Raw genomic sequence first — 18,887 nt, 5'->3', positions numbered from 1 at the left:
CCGGGGCTCATCGGTTCACTTTAATTCTCTCTTGAAAACATGGTGGCACAAGATAATCTCACCCCCCCCCCCCAAATATGTTTGCTTGTTGGTAAGCATTCACATGAGCATTACATCCTTATACCGAGATAATGCAACACATCACGCTAATACTCTCGAAGAAAGTGGGTTGTTCACATTCTTAGGCTTAATTTGTGTTTTTATCACTGATCGGTTCAACACATCACCTTCTCCTTATCGCTAGAGTGAGACAACACATGAAATAAAAAAACACCATAGTTGCCCCATTTTTTGTCAATGTGCATGACTTACTGCAAAGCTATACTCCATCTAGTAAACACCATATGGCTAGGGTTTGGGCTTGGCAGGAGACTTGGCCTTGTTGGTGGAGGTTCAAAATGATTCACCAACATCCCTACTGAAGTAGAAGGTACATGTAGCAACATAGTTCCGGGCAGCTCAGCACCAGACCCTCTCTTTTTGTTGCCATCACCATCCAACATCTCAGCATCATCCATAGTTTGGCTCTTTCCTCCAGTCAATAGTGGTGGCTCCTCTCCCAGGCCATCATCGACATAATTCACATCCGACTACGTACTCTTCCTCTGTCAGAGCGACCCACATCTCTTGCCGTCCTCTACTTCTAAAGCCTACATCAGCCAGCAACTGAAAGAACATTTCATGATCTCTAAGTTTTGTGTGTTTGTTAACAACACCGGTGACAATTTAATCGTGTGCTAAGTGGATTACAGATATGGAAAAGATACCACAGGAAAATCTCGACCCACTCAAAAAGGAAGAAAAGAAAAGGAAGAACCTGGAGTCTGGCCCTGGCCGGCACTGCCGGCAACATCGGGCCGGCACTGCCGGTGTGTGCACCCCGGCACTGCCGGTGATTCCAGGCCGGCACTGTCGGTGAGTGCACCCCGGCACTGCCGGCGTTTCTGGCCCGGCACTGCCGGCCTGCCTGTCGACTCTTGGTTCGTAAATGTGGCCGCATGGCGTCTCAAGGCCGGCAGATCGCGGCGTTTCACCTCCAACGGGCAGAAAAGCTGGTGGGGTATAAATACCCCCTTCACCTACCTTGGAAGGTTGCTCAAACCCTAAGAACTTCATCCTCCATTGCTGAGCCACCAAGAACACCAAAATAGCCAGATCTCCTCCCTCAACCACCCAAATCACTTGTGCTTTGGAGAATCGAAGGAGAAGACCCCGATCTACATCCTCACCGAAGCGTTTTTCATTTCCCCCTCTTATGCTTGAGGGCCCCCTTGCTAGTGTTCCTCTTTGGATTCCTAGTTGATTTGTGTTGATGTATTGTTGTTGATTGTTGTGTTGTAACAGATTTGGGAGCCTCCAATTCGGTTGTGGATGTATGCCCCAAGAACCTTGTAAAGGCCCGATTTCCGCCTCGAGGAAATCCCTTAGTGGAAGTGGGCTAGGCCTTCGTGGCGTTGCTCACAGGAGATCTGAGTGAAGCCTTTGTGGCTGTTGGTTTGGCTTTCGTAGCAACCACACTCCTCCAAACGTAGACGTACCTTCTTGCAAAGGAAGGGAACTACGGGAATCATCTCCGTGTCATCGCGTGCTCCACTCTTGGTTACCTCTATCCTATTCTATCTCTTATATTGTGTAGCTATATCTTGTGTAGTTGATTACCTTGTCATATAGGTAAATTCACTTAGTTGCATATCTAGAGAATTTACCTTTGTGTCAAGCCTAAATTGAAAAAGAACTAAAAATTGGGTAGCACCTATTCACCCCCCCTCTAGGTGCGGCATACGATCCTTTCAATTGGTATCAGAGCCTCGGCTCTTAATTCGGGCTTAACCGCCTAAGAGTATGCCGGACGATGGACCTATGGAAGGGGACGCTAAGATGGTCACCATGGATGATATCAATTCGTTGAGGTCATCCATGGAAGCTCAAATGGAAAGCATGAGAAAGATGATTTCCGAGCTTTTGACTCCGCCCCGTCCCGTGGCTCCCACCAAAGAGGTTAATGTCACGGATGCGTTAGAAGAGGGAGATGCTTCGGTATTACCCTCCGCTACCACACCCGTGGATGGTGATAACTTAAACACTATCAAATCTACCATTGCATCTCCTAAGGGAACTAGTGGAGGTGAGAGCTACAATCGAGTGGCTCCACCTTTTCTTTCTCCCGATATACCGGTTCCCCATCCTCATATAAACATTCGGGGCGACCCACCTAAGTTTTCCGTTAATGATTTCGATACTTGGCTATTTGAGTTTAGCTCTCATGTTCGCAGTGCCTCCAATGAAATTTGGAGAATCATCGTGGAGGGCTTCAAGCCTTACAACCCCGACAAGTTGACTAGAAGAGAAGCCGTTGATAGTCAACTCAACAACACCGCATTGCACATGATTCAAACTAGTGTGGGGACAAAGGAGTTGTCTCGTGTTCGGCATTTCACCACTGCCAAGGATGCTTGGGATGGATTGGCCGCTATTTGTATTGGAAGTGAGAGCACAAGAAGGAACAAGTATAATGCTCTTCGGAATAAAGCCGAAGGATTCATGAGGCTACCGGATGAAGATCATGAAGTCATGTATGGAAGACTTCTCACCGTTGCCGATGCTTTCCGGAATGTTAGTGCCACTCACATCGATGACTCTTGGATCAAGGAAAAGTACATCGATTGCATGATGTCGTTTGAACATATTGTTGTCAAGACTCTTGTCGGTAGAGAATGCTATCCCTCTCTCACCTCTCAGCAAGCCGTGCACGAGATGCAAGCTCTCAAGGTGCTTGAGAAAAACTCTCATGATTCTCGCAATCGTGCTCTTGGGATGTCAAAAGGGTCCAACCTTGCCTTGGTGGTCAACTCCGTGGAAGAAGTGATTCCTCAGGAATCTTATAGGGCATCTTGGAGCATGTCCTATCCGGAAGACTTGGAACACCACTACCATGACCACATGGCATTCCATGCAAACACCTTTTGGATTGACCCATCCAAGGCCAAAGAAGACAACATCAAGAGAAACAACTCAAGGGGTCCCACAAGCTCGGGCCCAAGAACAAGATCTTGCTACAATTGCAATGACAAGCGCCATTTCATTGCCGAATGTCCCTATGAGAATAGGGAGACTCATGGTGGAAGGCTCATCCCCAAGGACAAGAGCAAAGACTCAAAGGGCAAGTATTCAAAGCCCCCCAACAAGAAATTCTATAACAAGAACAAAAAGGGCAAAAGGCCCTCAAGGATTGTTCTAGTGACTAAAGAAGAATATTCTTCCGATGAGATTGAAAGTGCTAGTGATGATGAAGAGGAAAGCTCAAGAGAAGTGGCCGCCATTGTCACTACCAACATTCCCTCTTCCTCTCTCTTTGGTTCACCCAATGAGAATCCTCAATTCAAGAATGCACATTGCTTCATGGCAAGGTCCACCTTGGACACATCAATTGTGCTATCAACTCAAGAAGAGTATACCTCCGGAGATGATGATGTTGATGATGAAGAAGATGCAACCTCAAATGGATTGGTTGCCCTTGCCTCCCTCTCCACTAACTCTTCATCAACAAGTGAATCTCCCAATGAGGTCATTCATGTGGAGGAAGAAAGTTGCCTCATGGCTAAATCTTCCGAGGTATCATCTCCAAACCCCTCTACGCCTAACATTTCAAATGATCTAGGGGTTGATCTTGCTAGTCTAAAAGTGAAACAAGAAATGCTAGAGTTTTATGATTTCATTCTTAACCTACAAGGTAACACTAAGAAGCATGTTTCAAATCTCATGGTTCGTATAGCTCAACTAAATGGTACTCTTGACAAAAAGTGCCAAATAGAAAGAGAAGACTCTCTAGAAATACATGCTCTTAAAAATGCTCTTGAGGAATGTCAAGAAACCATAGCATCTCTTGAAGAGAGGCTAGAAAATCTTGAATAACCTCAAGATAAACTTAACAAGCTCAGTAAATTAAAGCTAGAGATCTTCCTAGAGCTAAGACTAAAATGTTTTTAAAGGAAAAGGCCAAATTTGGTGTTGATCATGAGAAACTTGTGAAGGATCTAGATGAACTAGACAAGGCTCACAAAGCCTTGAAGAGTGAATACTCTCTCCTCTCCAAGTCTTATGAGCAACTTCAAATTAGGCTTACTTCATATGACATACCTAGTACCTCTACTCCTTCATGTGATCATGAAAATATTATTGAGGAAAATGCTAGGTTGAAGGATGAACTTGCTAAGGCCTCCTCTCCCCAAAGTAAACTTTCCTTGGATGATCTTTTGAGTAAGAAAAGGTCAAACAATGGGAAGGAGGGACTTGGTTTTAATGCCAAGGCTAAAAAGGCAAACAAGAAAAATGCCAAGCCCGCACATGAGAAAGCCACCACTAATGGTGAAACCCCAAAGGGCAAAACCATTAATGATGATGGTGCGGGAATTGATAACCCTCACTATGTTCTTTTTAAAGATTATTATGGCGATGTTTATGCTAAATATGTTGGTCCATATGATGGTTATGTTGCTTGGTCTATTTGGGTCCCAAAGACCCTTGTTGCTAACAAAAGAGGACCCATCGAGAAATGGGTACCTAAATCCAAGAATTGATCTCATGTAGGACTATGCCGCCGGAGGTTCAAAATGGGTAGTTGATAGTGGATGTACAAGTCATATGACCGGCGGCAAGAACCTCGTCAAGGAGTTGAGGCCCAACATAAATAATATCACCGTCTCCTTTGGCGATAATTCTACATCCGAGGTATTGGGTTTTGGCAAGGTTGTGGTTGCACACAACATTACTCGTGTGGATGTCATGCTTGTCAAAACTCTTGGTTACAAATTGCTATCCGTTTCCGCCCTTGGCAAGATGGGTTTCGCCGTCTTTATTGATAATGATATTGTGGTCCTCTTGTGGAGCAAGACTCTAAAAGTCGCTTTCATTGGGTATCGCGAACACAACTTGTATGTGGTGGGCTTTTCGGGGACCACCACGACAAGTGCGATGTGCCTATTCGGAAAGGCGGATGTGGGTTGGTTGTGGCATCGTCGCCTAGCCCATGTCAACATGAGAACTTTGCAAAGTCTTCACAAGGGGAACCATATTGTGGGACTAATGGAAAATGTGTCTTTTGCCAAAGATCGTGTTTGTAGGGCTTGTGTTGAAGGCAAAATGCATGAATCTCCGCATCCAAGCAAGACCATCATCTCTTCCAAGAGGATCTTGGAGCTCCTTCATGTGGATCTCTTTGGTCCCGTTGCTCATGCAAGTCTTGGTGCGAAGAAATATTGCTTGGTGATTGTTGATGATTACTCAAGATACACTTGGGTCTACTTTCTCAAGACGAAAGATGAGACTCAACAAATATTCATTGACTTTGCTACCAAGGTGCAACGCCAACACAACCTCCTCATTATGGCAATAAGAAGTGACAACGGCTCCGAGTTCAAGAACTATACACTCAATGATTTTCTTAGTGAAGAGGGGATTCGACATCAATATTCCGCTGCTTACACCCCTCAACAAAATGGTGTTGCGGAGAGGAAGAACCGAACTCTTATGGATATGGCAAGATCTATGATGGCGGAGTACAAATCCTGCTATAACTTTTGGGCCGAAGCCATCTCCACCGCTTGCCACTCCTCTAACCGGCTCTATCTCCGCAAGGGCTTGAACAAGACTCCATATGAAATACTCACCGGGAACAAGCCTAACATCTCATACTTCAAGGTGTTCGGGTGTAAGTGTTTCTACAAAATCAAAGGAGTTCGTTTATCTAAATTTGCTCCTAAAGCTTTGGAGGGTATATTTGTTGGTTACGGTGCCGAATCTCACACTTATAGAATCTTTGACATATCCTCCGGGATTATCATCGAATCTTGTAGTGTGAAGTTCAAAGAAAATGATGGCTCCCAAGTGGGGCAAGTTGATGTATGTGTAGGTGATGAAATCCTCAAGATGCCATAGTAAGAATGGGTGTGGGATTTTTCCGCCCCATTGAGGGACACGGTGTGGCGTCTCGGGAAGGACTATGCTCTACCACGGTGGAGCCCTCATCTTCTCAACATCAACAAACCCCATCAAGTGAAGCAAATGATGCACCAACCCAAGAATAAGAACAAGACCCTCCCTCTTGTGTGCAAGATCAAGGACAAGATCAAGGACAAGATCAAGGACAAGATCAACCAAGAATTCATGATGGCTCCGACGAGTATCCATTTGATATTTGCTCCTCGCCAAATGATGTCCAAGATCAAGCACATGAGGTTGAGCACACTCAAGAAATTGAAGTTGCTCAAGTTGAAGGTCAAGACGGGGACCCAAATGATCAAGTTGATCAAGTGATACCTCCAAGGCCAAGAAGAACCAAGGAGGAGATCGAGGCCCGTCGTCTAGTAAGAAGAGATAGGAACCTTGAACTTCGTGGACACACTCATGACAAGGTTCTTGGTGATGTAAGGGCAAAGGTTTCTACAAGAAGGCAATTGGCTAACTTTAGCAATCATCATGCTTATATCTCCTTAGTGGAACCCAAGAAAGTATTTGAAGCCCTTGAAGATTCGGATTGGTTGGAAGCTATGCACAAAGAACTCAACAACTTCAAGCGCAACAAAGTATGGACCTTAGTAGAGAAGCCAAAGGGGTGCTGCAATGTTATAGGCACTAAATGGATTTTCAAGAACAAGCAAGATGAGTTTGGAAATGTTGTGAGGAACAAGGCAAGATTGGTGGCTCAAGGGTTCTCTCAAGTTGAGGGAATTGACTTTGGAGAAACCTATGCTCCCGTGGCTCGCCTTGAGTCCATCCGTATCCTTCTTTCTTATGCATCGCATCATAACTTTAAGTTACAACAAATGGATGTGAAAAGTGCATTTCTTAATGGTCCTTTGCATGAAGAGGTTTATGTTAAGCAACCCCCGGGGTTTGAGGATCTCAACTTCCCTAACCATGTCTATAAGCTTGATAAAGCACTTTATGGTCTCAAACAAGCTCCTAGAGCTTGGTATGAGCACCTTAAAGAATTATTGGTAGACCGTGGGTTTGATGTTGGGTTAATCGATCCCACTCTTTTTACTAAGAGGGTCAATGGGGAGCTTTTCGTTTGCCAATTATATGTTGATGATATTATCTTGGGATTTCTATTTTCGTGCCCTCAGTTCCTTAGTTGTGCTCAGTTTTCCCCAGCTCCTTAGTTTTTCCTCAGTTTTCCTCAAGTGCTTGTTTGAAACCCGCAGAAGCAGCTCAGACGGCAGGATTCCCGTTAAGTTAACCGCTCCGTGCTGACGTGTGGGGCCGCGTCGTGTGGGCCCGCGTCGCGTGGGGCTGGTAGAAAGGGACCGCGTGGGACAGGACGAGATAGCGTTTGGTTGCACGTGAGCAGGAGCTAGGTTTTGTCTCTCTCGGCCATTGGCATTTCCCTTTTAAGAGTACCTTTTCTGCCTCCTTCTCTCTGCCTTTTTTCACCTAATTAGTATCAAATCTAGAGAAGCTTGCATTTCTGTCTTTCTTCAATTATTATTTGTGCCTTTTGGCCCTCGTTGTTTGCCCAATATGGCAGCAAATCTAGTAGGGAGCCCAATCTAGTACTCCATCTGGTCCATATGTATGTAGTTAAATCTAGAAGCAAATCTACAGGGAATGTACGATAAATTCACAAGGTCATATAGTAGAATAGGGATAGATAATATAGATAATAAGCTGCATTCAGCAGCCAAACATAGTAGGGTTCGAGGTTCTTCAAAGCAGTACAGCACCATCATACTAACAACATAACAACGAGGGATCCCTAGCTAACAACAAAGGGATCCCAACAACAAAATGGAGGAGGCAAGCGAAGACACGTCCAGACTCCGCCTACCCCATCTGCCTCTGCCTCCACTTGTTGCTCCCCTTGGGAGCCTTGGGCTTGAGCGGAGGCATGCGCCCGCCGGAGATCTCCACCCGCTGGATGCTGCGGAGGTGCATGCCGAGCGCCAAGTGCTTGGCGCGGAAGGAGTTGGGGTTCACCGACGCGCCGACCTTGGGGTTGGTGTGGCCGATGTTCTCGGCATGCGTGAGGAGGCAGTTGAAGTCAGTGCCGCCGAGCCTCCTAGTGCAGAAGGGGCACCTGTAGACACCCTTGGCGATGGCGAGGTAGGAGACGTACTGGCCGACCTGCAGCCTCCGCAGCACCTGGCGAGTCTTGACGTCATGGTGCTCGTCGTCGCTGCCGACGTCGCTGCCAGACAGCTAATCCATATCAAACGGGAATTTATTAGTGAATGAGTTGCAACGATGACTAACGTGCATGATAACAAAGTTAGGAAAAACAGAGGCAGCCTCAGTTAGAGTGGACACGATTATATGTCTACAGGGACGGTGTAAGCGAACCAAAGCTCATGCACAACAGATTTGTACATAGAAATGGTTCGCTGAACCCTCCCTGTAAAAATCTGTGCCCACCGATTCATCATAGGCAAAGAAACAGATTTCAGATCTGAACTTGAACACATTCCAGATTATTTGCAAAATTAAACGGTTGATATCTTTTGATTCGTGCATAAAATAACTGATTGAGATCCTATGATTACTTGCATAAATTAACTGATTGAGATCCTATTATTACTTGCATAAATTAACCGAACGGCCGAACCCCAAATCTTAAACGAAATCAAGGAGGGATCAAAGCAAAATGGAATAAAATTGGCGCAAATATTAGCCCAATACTCATCCATCCACAGATCCATCTACACCAACACAAATAGGGTTCAAAAAGGAATGGGGAACAAAAAAGGAAGCAAACCGTAGTTACCTCGTTCCATGGGTCCTCCATGGAGGTGTCGTAGGGGTTCGGGGGCGGGACGTACGGCACCGGCTCGTAGGGGTCATATCCCGGCGGGATCTGACCGCGACCGGCGGCAGCAGCCTCCGATGCACCGGCGGAGGCGGCGGCGACGTCCGTTGAGGGGACGGCGTCGAAGAGGGAGGCGTCGCGCTTGGAGCCGACGGCGCCGTGGACGATGGGATTGGCATTCTCCTTGTCCATCTCGCCGGTAGAGGAGAGGGAGAGGGAGAGGGTTTTTTGCTTTGGAGAAGATGATGGGACGTGAGAGAGGCGGCGTTGCGTAGGCGAGTGAGAGTGACAGAGATAGTGGGAGGAGTCGTCTATAAAGGCAAGGGGTGGTTAATGCGACCCGCGTCCTACGCGTCCACCGTAGCACGTCTGCACGTCTTGGACTTCTGCAATGCGCCACGCGTCCACGGTTGCACGTCTTCGACTTCTGCACCGCGACCGGCGTCTACGCGTCAACAATTGCACGTCTTTCATTTCTGCACCGCAACACGCGTCCTCGAGTCTAACCCTGGAAATTTAGATATACTCAGGTATAACCTCGAGTATTATACTAGCATTTTTTGTGTGCTCAGTTTTCCCCTTGAGTGCTAATACTGGCTAGTGCAATATGCTCAGTTTTACCCTGAAGTAGCTGGTCAACAGACAGTCAACAAATGGGATTAACTAGTTAAATGAGTCATTTAATGTGCAAAAAATTCCGAAAAATAGTGGCACATACTCATGGAGTCTTTACCACAAATTGCCAGATCTCAAAACATAGATAAGTCATAGATAAATCAAGTTTTACCACAAATTGCCACTTCTCAAAGGCCTTCTCAAATCACCTAGTAGCTATGAAGGTGCATGGTTTTCCACAATAAGCCCTTCCCAAAACAGCTTTCCCCAAAACATACTTTGTCTAAATGAGGCCACAATTCTCACACTCATGTATATTTGTATTACAAATAGTTTGAGATAGGCCAAGATGGGTTTTATTGTACAAAACACGAATTTTCCATTTTTTAAATCTCATATTTGAATCCCTTAGTCTGTTTCTTACATAGGTGCCCTTGGTTTCTTGATACTACTCAGTGTTGCCCTCTCCCTCCACAAATCTCTCACACGTGCAACATTTCCCTGATTGGTCTAGCCCATGTCACGCGGATCGTGCCCGCCGACCGTTGATCGTATGATCTAACGGGCAGGATAACCCCTCTCTCTCTCTGTCGGCGGTTACCTTCCACTCTCTAAGTATGCTAAAGGGCGGTTTTCTGTATTTATTTTCACGCGCTAAAAATTATAAACTCTTTTAGGTATTACTTTTCACGCAAAAAATGATAAACCATCACCGATTTGTTGTAGCCATAAATTTTCACGCAAAAAATGATAAACCGTCACCGATTTGTTGTAGCCATTAATTTTCACGAAAATCCCAAATGATAAACCATCACCGATTTGTTGTAGCCATTAATTTTCACGCAAAAAATGATAAACCATCACCGATTTGTTGTATCCATTACTTTTCACGCAAAAAATGATAAACCATCACCGATTTCTTGTAGCCATTACTATTCACGGTAAAAATGATAAACGAACCAATCTATCTATCTCTGTATTTGAAGTTTGGAAGGGTTCACCATCTAGTTATGTTAACTTTCGAGGTTTTGACCTGAAAACAAATGGGTATTATAAAGGGAAATAAAAGTTCAAAAAAATGTAAAAACGAAACAATCTACTATCTTTGTATAGAAGATCGTCTATATGATTTTTGAGGTCATTTAGAGAAGGTAGAAAAAATCCCTTTTGAGAAGGTCGAAAAAACCTAACTTGTTACAAAAGCTGGTTTCAGTGAGACCTAACCAAATTTGGCATACATTATGCCATATCTATAACAACAAGGAATATCTAAAAGGGAAAGTTTCACAAAATTTGAAATTTATGGCGAAAATGATGCCATACATGATGCTGTTTTTTGAGGTTTTGACCTGAAAATCAATTGGATATTATAAAGGGAAATAAAAAGTTCGAAAAATATAAAAACGAAACTATCTATCTATCTATCTATGTATAGAAGATCAGCTGTATGAAATTTGAGGTCATTTAGAGAAGGTAGAATAAATCACCTTGTTAGAAAAGCTGGTTTCAGTGAGACGAAACGGCATGCGTTTAAGCAAAGTGATTTTTTCGAACATCTCCAAATGATCCCAAATTTGCCATACATGATGCCATACGTGTAACAACAAGGAACCCTATCTAAAAAGTGTCAAAAAAGTTTGCCCAACCGTATAGCTCTATCAAAAAGAACCTCACCATGGCGCTAGTATAATTTTGGGCTTAGTTACAAACTTTTGTTACCTAACCTTCAACACGAAACTTGTTTCAAATCACTTTTGGCGTACAAGAAACAAATCCCTCCTTGATTCGAGCACCACAGCCTCCAAACTTTGCCGATGCCGATATCGGCATGGTCAGAACGACTATGCTCGACGCCACTGCTAGGTCACCGTCGGGATGCACCCTCAATCCCGTCCCCTCATTCGATCACTGACACACCAGAGATACCGCCGAGGCCAATGTCGAACGTACATGCTGATGCCAATGCCGAACATGCATCCACGCCGATGTGGGCACGGCCACGCCGCCCCGCTATGCTGGACGCCACAGACCACCACGAGGTCTTTCCCTTCGCCACCACACTCTTCTAGCACCCATCTATACACGCCAGAAAGGAGAGACACTAGTTTTCTCTACATTGCTCGCATTCGTGTCGGACACGGTCAGTCAAAGTTTTGAGGTAGTCGTCGATGTCGTCGACCATTTCTTCTCTTCTTTGCATGGTTAAACGCGTCTAGTTCATATCTATCTAATGCGTCTGGTCTCGCCTCATGCAGTTCTTTGTGGACGTCGATCTCATCTCGGCACCCCGCAGGCCACCTCCTCCGTGCCATCGCTGTAGAGCTCCGTTTAAAAATCTATTCCTACCCGTGTATTGCCCCTTGTATCAGCGCCATGGCCCACTTGTCATTCGATATACCGAAGCCCCACTCGTGCGTGTTTTGGTCAGGGATACAGCGATGCTTACGGTCAAACAAAGATGGATGGTCTGACGTGTCTTTGCGGGCTCTACGTGGCCCCACTAGTCAGAAGATAACGGTCAACCGTCGGGCAACCGGCCGTTACAGCATCTGTGATGGTTTCAGACAAGGTCTTGGGGAAAACTGAGGAAAAACTAAGGAGCTGGGGAAAACCGAGCACAACTAAGGAACCGAGGGCACGAAAATAGAAATCCCTATTATCTTTGGCTCTACTAACAAAGATTTCAATGATGAGTTCTCAAAGCTTATGACCGATAGGTTTGAGATGTCTATGATGGGAGAGATGAAGTTCTTCCTTGGTTTTGAGATCAAGCAATTGAGGGAAGGAACCTTCATCAACCAAGCAAAATATCTCCAAGACATGCTCAAGAGGTTCAAGATGACTGATACGTCTCCGACGTATCGATAATTTCTTATGTTCCATGCCACATTATTGATGATACCTACATGTTTTATGCATACTTTATGTCATATTTATGCATTTTCCGGCACTAACCTATTAACGAGATGCCGAAGAGCCGATTCTTTGTTTCTTTGTTTTTGGTTTCAGAAATCCTAGTAAGGAAATATTCTCGGAATTGGACGAAATCAACGCCCAGGGGCCTATTTTCACACGAAGCTTCCAGAAGACCGGAGGACTAACGAAGTGGGGCCACGAGGCGGCGCCACAGTAGGGCGGCGCGGCCCAAGCCCTGGCCGCGCCACCCTAGCGTGTGGGCCCCTCGTGACGCCCCTTGACCTGCCCTTCCGCCTACAAATAGCCTTCGTCGCGAAACCCCCAGTACCGAGAGCCACGATACGGAAAACCTTCCAGAGACGCCGCCACCGCCAATCCCATCTCGGGGGATTCAGGAGATCGCCTCCGGCACCCTGCCGGAGAGGGGATTCATCTCCCGGAGGACTCTACACCGCCATGGTCGCCTCCGGAGTGATGAGTGAGTAGTCTACCCCTGGACTATGGGTCCATAGCAGTAGCTAGATGGTTGTCTTCTGCTTATGTGCTTCATTGTCGGATCTTGTGAGCTGCCGAACATGATCAAGATCATCTATCTGTAATGCTATATGTTGTGTTTGTTGGGATCCGATGAATAGAGAATACTATGTTATGTTGATTATCAATTTATATCTATGTGTTGTTTATGATCTTGCATGCTCTCCGTTATTAGTAGAGGCTCTGGCCAAGTTTTTACTCTTAACTCCAAGAGGGAGTATTTATGCTCGATAGTGGGTTCATGTCTCCGTGAATCTGGGGGAGTGAGAGAAACCTCTAAGATTATGGATGTGCTGTTGCCACTAGGGATAAAACATTGATGCTATGTCCGAGGATGTAGTTATTGATTACATTACGCACCATACTTAATGCAATTGTCTGTTGTTTGCAACTTAATACTGGAAGGGGTTCGGATGATAACCTGAAGGTGGACTTTTTAGGCATAGATGCATGCTGGATAGCGGTCTATGTACTTTGTCGTAATGCCCAATTAAATCTCACAATACTCATCATATCATGTATGTGCATGGTCATGCCCTCTCTATTTGTCAATTGCCCAACTGTAATTTGTTCACCCAACATGCTATTTCTTATGGGAGAGACACCACTAGTGAACTGTGGACCCCGGTCCATTCTTTACATCTGAAATACAATCTACTGCAATTGTTCTACTGTTCTCTGGAAACAATCATCATCCACACTATACATCTAATCCTTTGTTACAGCAAGCCGGTGAGATTGACAACCTCACTGTTTCGTTGGGGCAAAGTACTTTGGTTGTGTTGTGCAGGTTCCACGTTGGCGCCGGAATCCCTGGTGTTGCGCCGCACTACATCTCGCCGCCATCAACCTTCAACGTGCTTCTTGGCTCCTACTGGTTCGATAAACCTTGGTTTCATACTGAGGGAAAACTTGCCGCTGTATGCATCACACCTTCCTCTTGGGGTTCCCAACGGACGCGTGTTGTACGCGTGTCAAGCAGATTTTCTGGCGCCGTTGCCGGGAAGATCAAGACACGCTGCAAGGGGAGTCTCCACATTGCAATCTCTTTACTTTGTTTTTGTCTTGCTTTATTTTATTTACTACTTTGTTTGCTGCACTAAATCAAAATACAAAAAAATTAGTTGCTAGTTTTACTTTATTTGCTATCTTGTTTGCTATATCAAAAACAGAAAAAAAATAGTTACTTGCATTTACTTTATCTAGTTTGCTTTATTTACTATTGCTAAAATGGGTACTCCTGAAAATACTAAGTTGTGTGACTTCACAACCACAAATAATAATGATTTCTTATGCACACCTATTGCTCCACCTGCTACTACAGCGGAATTCTTTGAAATTAAACCTGCTTTACTAAATCTTGTTATGCGAGAGCAATTTTCTGGTGTTAGTTCTGATGATGCTGCTGCCCATCTCAATAATTTTGTTGAACTATGTGAAATGCAAAAGTATAAAGATGTAGATGGTGACATTATAAAATTAAAATTGTTTCCTTTCTCGTTAAGAGGAAGAGCTAAAGATTGGTTGCTATCTCTGCCTAAGAATAGTATTGATTCATGGACTAAATGTAAGGATGCTTTTATTGGTAGATATTATCCCCCTGCTAAAATTATATCTTTGAGGAGTAGCATAATGAATTTTAAACAATTGGATAATGAGCATGTTGCCCAAGCATGGGAAAGAATGAAATCTTTGGTTAAAAATTGCCCAACCCATGGACTAACTACTTGGATGATCATCCAAACCTTTTATGCAGGACTGAATTTTTCTTCGCGGAACCTATTGGATTCAGCTGCTGGAGGTACCTTTATGTCCATCACTCTTGGTGAAGCAACAAAGCTTCTTGATAATATGATGATTAATTACTCTGAATGGCACACAGAAAGAGCTCCACAGGGTAAGAAGGTAAATTATGTCGAAGAAACCTCTTCCTTGAGTGATAAGATTGATGCTATTATGTCTATGCTTGTGAATGATAGGACTAATGTTGATCCTAATAATGTTCCGTTAGCTTCATTGGTTGCTCAAGAAGAACATGTTGATGTAAACTACATTAAAAATAATAATTTCAACAACAATGCTTACCGGAACAATTCTAGTAACAACTATAGGCCATATCCTTATAATAATGGCAACGGCTATGGTAATTCTTATGGGAATTCTTACAACAATAATAGGAACACACCCCCTGGACTTGAAGCCATGCTTAAATAATTTATTAGTACACAAACTGCTTTTAACAAATCTGTTGAAGAAAAGCTTGGGAAAATTGATATACTTGCTTCTAAAGTCGATAGTCTTGCTGCTGATGTTGATCTTTTGAAATCGAAAGTTATGCCTAATGAAAATCATAATAATAATATTGTTACTACAGCAAATGCCATTCAAGTTAGAATTAATGAGAATATAAGATTGATGGCCGAATTGCGTGCTAGGTGGGAAAAAGAAGAAAATGAGAAAGAAGATAATATAGCTAAAGTTTGGACTATTACCACCACTAGTAATGCTAATGCTACACATGTTGCTGCACCTCCTACTATTAATGGTAAAATAATTGGTGTTGGCAATGTTTCCACTTCTAATGCAAAGCGCGAAAAACTGCTTCAAGCTGCTAAAAGCTATTAAATCTGTGATAAAACTGCTGAATTTTTTTCCAACATTGGGGATGATGATCCCATTGCTTTAGATTATAATGGTTTAAATTTTGATGATTTCCACATCTCTGAAATTATAAAGTTCTTACAAAAACTTGCTAAGAGTCCTAATGCTAGTGCTATAAATTTGGCTTTCACGAAACATATTACAAATGCTCTCATAAAAGCTAGAGAAGAGAAACTAGAACGAGAAGCTTCTATTCCTAGGAAGCTAGAGGATGGTTGGGAGCCCATCATTAAGATGAAGGTCAATGACTTTGATTGTAATGCTTTATGTGATCTTGGTGCAAGTATTTCCGTTATGCCTAAGAAAATCTATAATATGCTTGACTTGCCACCATTGAAGAATTGTTATTTGGATGTTAATCTTGCTGATCATTCTACAAAGAAACCTTTGGGGAAAGTTGATAATGTTCGCATTACCGTTAACAATAACCTTGTCCCCGTTGATTTTGTTGTCTTGGATATTGAATGCAATGCATTTTGTCCCATTATATTGGGAAGACCTTTTCTTCGAACTGTTGGTGCTATCATTGATATGAAGGAAGGTAATATTAAATATCAATTTCCTCTCAAGAAAGGTATGGAACACTTCCCTAGAAAGAGACTGAAGTTACCTTTTGATTCTATTATTATAACAAATTATGATGTTGATGCTTCGTCTCTTGATAATACTTGATATACACTTTCTGCGCCTAGCTGAAAGGCGTTAAAGAAAAGCGCTTATGGGAGACAACCCATGTTTTTACTACAGTAATTTTATTTTATATTTGAGTCTTGGAAGTTGTTTACTACTGTAGAAACCTCTCCTTACCTTAGTTTTGTGCATTGTTGTGCCAAGTAAAGTCGTTGATAGTAAGGTTCATACTAGATTTGGATTACTGCGCAGAAACAGATTTCTTTGCTGTCACGAATCTGGGTCTAATTCTCTGTAGGTAACTCAGAAAATTATGCCAGTTTACGTGAGTGATCCTCAGATATGTACGCAACTTTTATTCAATTTGAGAATTTTCATTTGAGCAAGTCTGGTGCCTCAATAAAATTCGTCTTTACAAACTGTTCTGTTTTGACAGATTCTGCCTTTTATTTCGCATTGCCTGTTTTGATATGTTCGATGGATATTTCGATTCCATTGACTTTCAGTAGCTTTGTGCAATGTCCAGAAGTATTAAGAATGATTATGTCACCTCTTAATATGTAAATTTTGATTGTGCACTAACCCTCTAATGAGTTGTTTTGAGTTTGGTGTGGAGGAAGTTTTCAAGGATCAAGAGAGGGAGATGATACAACATGATCAAGGAGAGTGAAAGCTCTAAGATTGGGGATGCCCCGGTGGTTCACCCCTGCATATATCAAGAAGACTCAAGCGTCTAAGCTTGGGGATGCCCAAGGCATCCCCTTCTTCATCGACAACATTATCAGGTTCCTCCCCTGAAACTATATTTTTATTCCATCACATCTTATGTGCTTTGCTTGGAGCGTCGGTTTGTTTTTGTTTTTGTTTTGTTTGAATAAAATGGATCCTAGCATTCATTGTGTGGGAGAGAGACACGCTCCGCTGTTGCATATGGACAAATATGTCCTTAGGCTTTACTCATAATATTCATGGCGAAAGTTTCTTCTTCGTTAGATTGTTATATGGTTGGAATTGGAAAATGATACATGTAGTAATTGCTATAATGTCTTGGATAATGTGATACTTGGCAATTGTTGTGCTCATGTTTAAGCTCTTGCATCATATACTTTGCACCTATTAATGAAGAAATACATAGAGCTTGCTAAAATTTGGTTTGCATAATTGGTCTCTCTAAGGTCTAGATAATTTCTAGTATTGAGTTTGAACAACAAGGAAGACGGTGTAGAGTCTTATAATGTTTACAATATGTCTTTTATGTGAGTTTTGCTGCACCGCTTCATCCTTGTGTTTGTTTCAAATAGCCTTGCTAGCCTAAACCTTGTATCGAGAGGGAATACTTCTCATGCATCCAAAATCCTTGAGCCAACCACTATGCCATTTGTGTCCACCAAACCTACCTACTACATGGTATTTCTCCGCCCTTCCAAAGTAAATTGCTTGAGTGCTACCTTTAAAATTTCTATCCTCTACCTTTTACAATATATAGCTCATGGGACAAATAGCCTAAAAACTATTGTGGTATTGAATATGTAATTATGCACTTTATCTCTAATTAAGTTGCTTGTTGTGCGATAACCATGTTCCTGGGGACGCCATCAACTACTCTTTGTTGAATATCATGTGAGTTGCTATGCATGTTCGTCTTGTCTGAAGTAACGGAGATTTACCGCTAAAATGGTTAGAGCATTGCATAATGTTAGAGAAGAACATTGGGCCGCCAACTAAAGCCATGATCCATGGTGGAAGTTTCAGTTTTGGACAAATATCCTCAATCTCATATGAGAAAATTAATTGTTGCTACATGCTTATGCATCTAAGAGGAGTCCATTATCTGTTGTCTATGTTGTCCCGGTATGGATGTCTAAGTTGAGAATAATCAATAGCGAGAAATCCGATGCGAGCTTTCTCCTTAGACCTTTGTACAGGCGGCATAGAAGTACCCCTTTGTGACACTTGGTTAAAACATGTGCATTGCGATGATAATCCAGGTAATCCAAGCTAATTAGGACAAGGTGTGGGCACTATTAGTATACTATGCATGAGGCTTGCAACTTGTAAGATATAATTTACATGACACATATGCTTTATTACTACCGTTGACAAAATTGTTTCTTGTTTTCAAAATCAAAGCTCTAGCACAAATATAGCAATCGATGCTTTCCTCTTTGAAGGACCTTTCTTTTACTTTTATGTTGAGTCAGTTCACCTATCTCTCTCCATCTCAAGAAGCAAACACTTGTGTGAACTGTGCATTGATTCCTACATACTTGCATATTGCACTTGTTATATTACTCTATGTTGACAATATCCATGAGATATACATGTTATAAGTTGAAAGCAACCGCTGAAACTTCATCTTCCTTTGTGTTGCTTCAAAGCCTTTACTTGAATTATTGCTTTATGAGTTAACTCTTATGCAAGACTTATTGATGCTTGTCTTGAAGTACTATTCATGAAAAGTCTTTGCTATATGATTCAGTTGTTTACTCATGTCATTTACATTGTTTGGATCGCTGCATTCATTACATATGCTTACAATAGTATGATCAAGGTTATGATGGCATGTCACTCCAGAAATTATCTTTGTTATCGTTTACCTGCTCGGGACGAGCAGAAACTAAGCTTGGGGATGCTGATACGTCTCCGACGTATCGATAATTTCTTATGTTCCATGCCACATTATTGATGATATCTACATGTTTTATGCATACTTTATGTCATATTTATGCAT

The sequence above is a fragment of the Lolium perenne genome, chromosome 7 (assembly GCF_019359855.2).
Source record: "Lolium perenne isolate Kyuss_39 chromosome 7, Kyuss_2.0, whole genome shotgun sequence".
Lineage (NCBI taxonomy): Eukaryota > Viridiplantae > Streptophyta > Magnoliopsida > Poales > Poaceae > Lolium > Lolium perenne.
Note: the sequence above shows the minus strand (reverse complement) of the source record.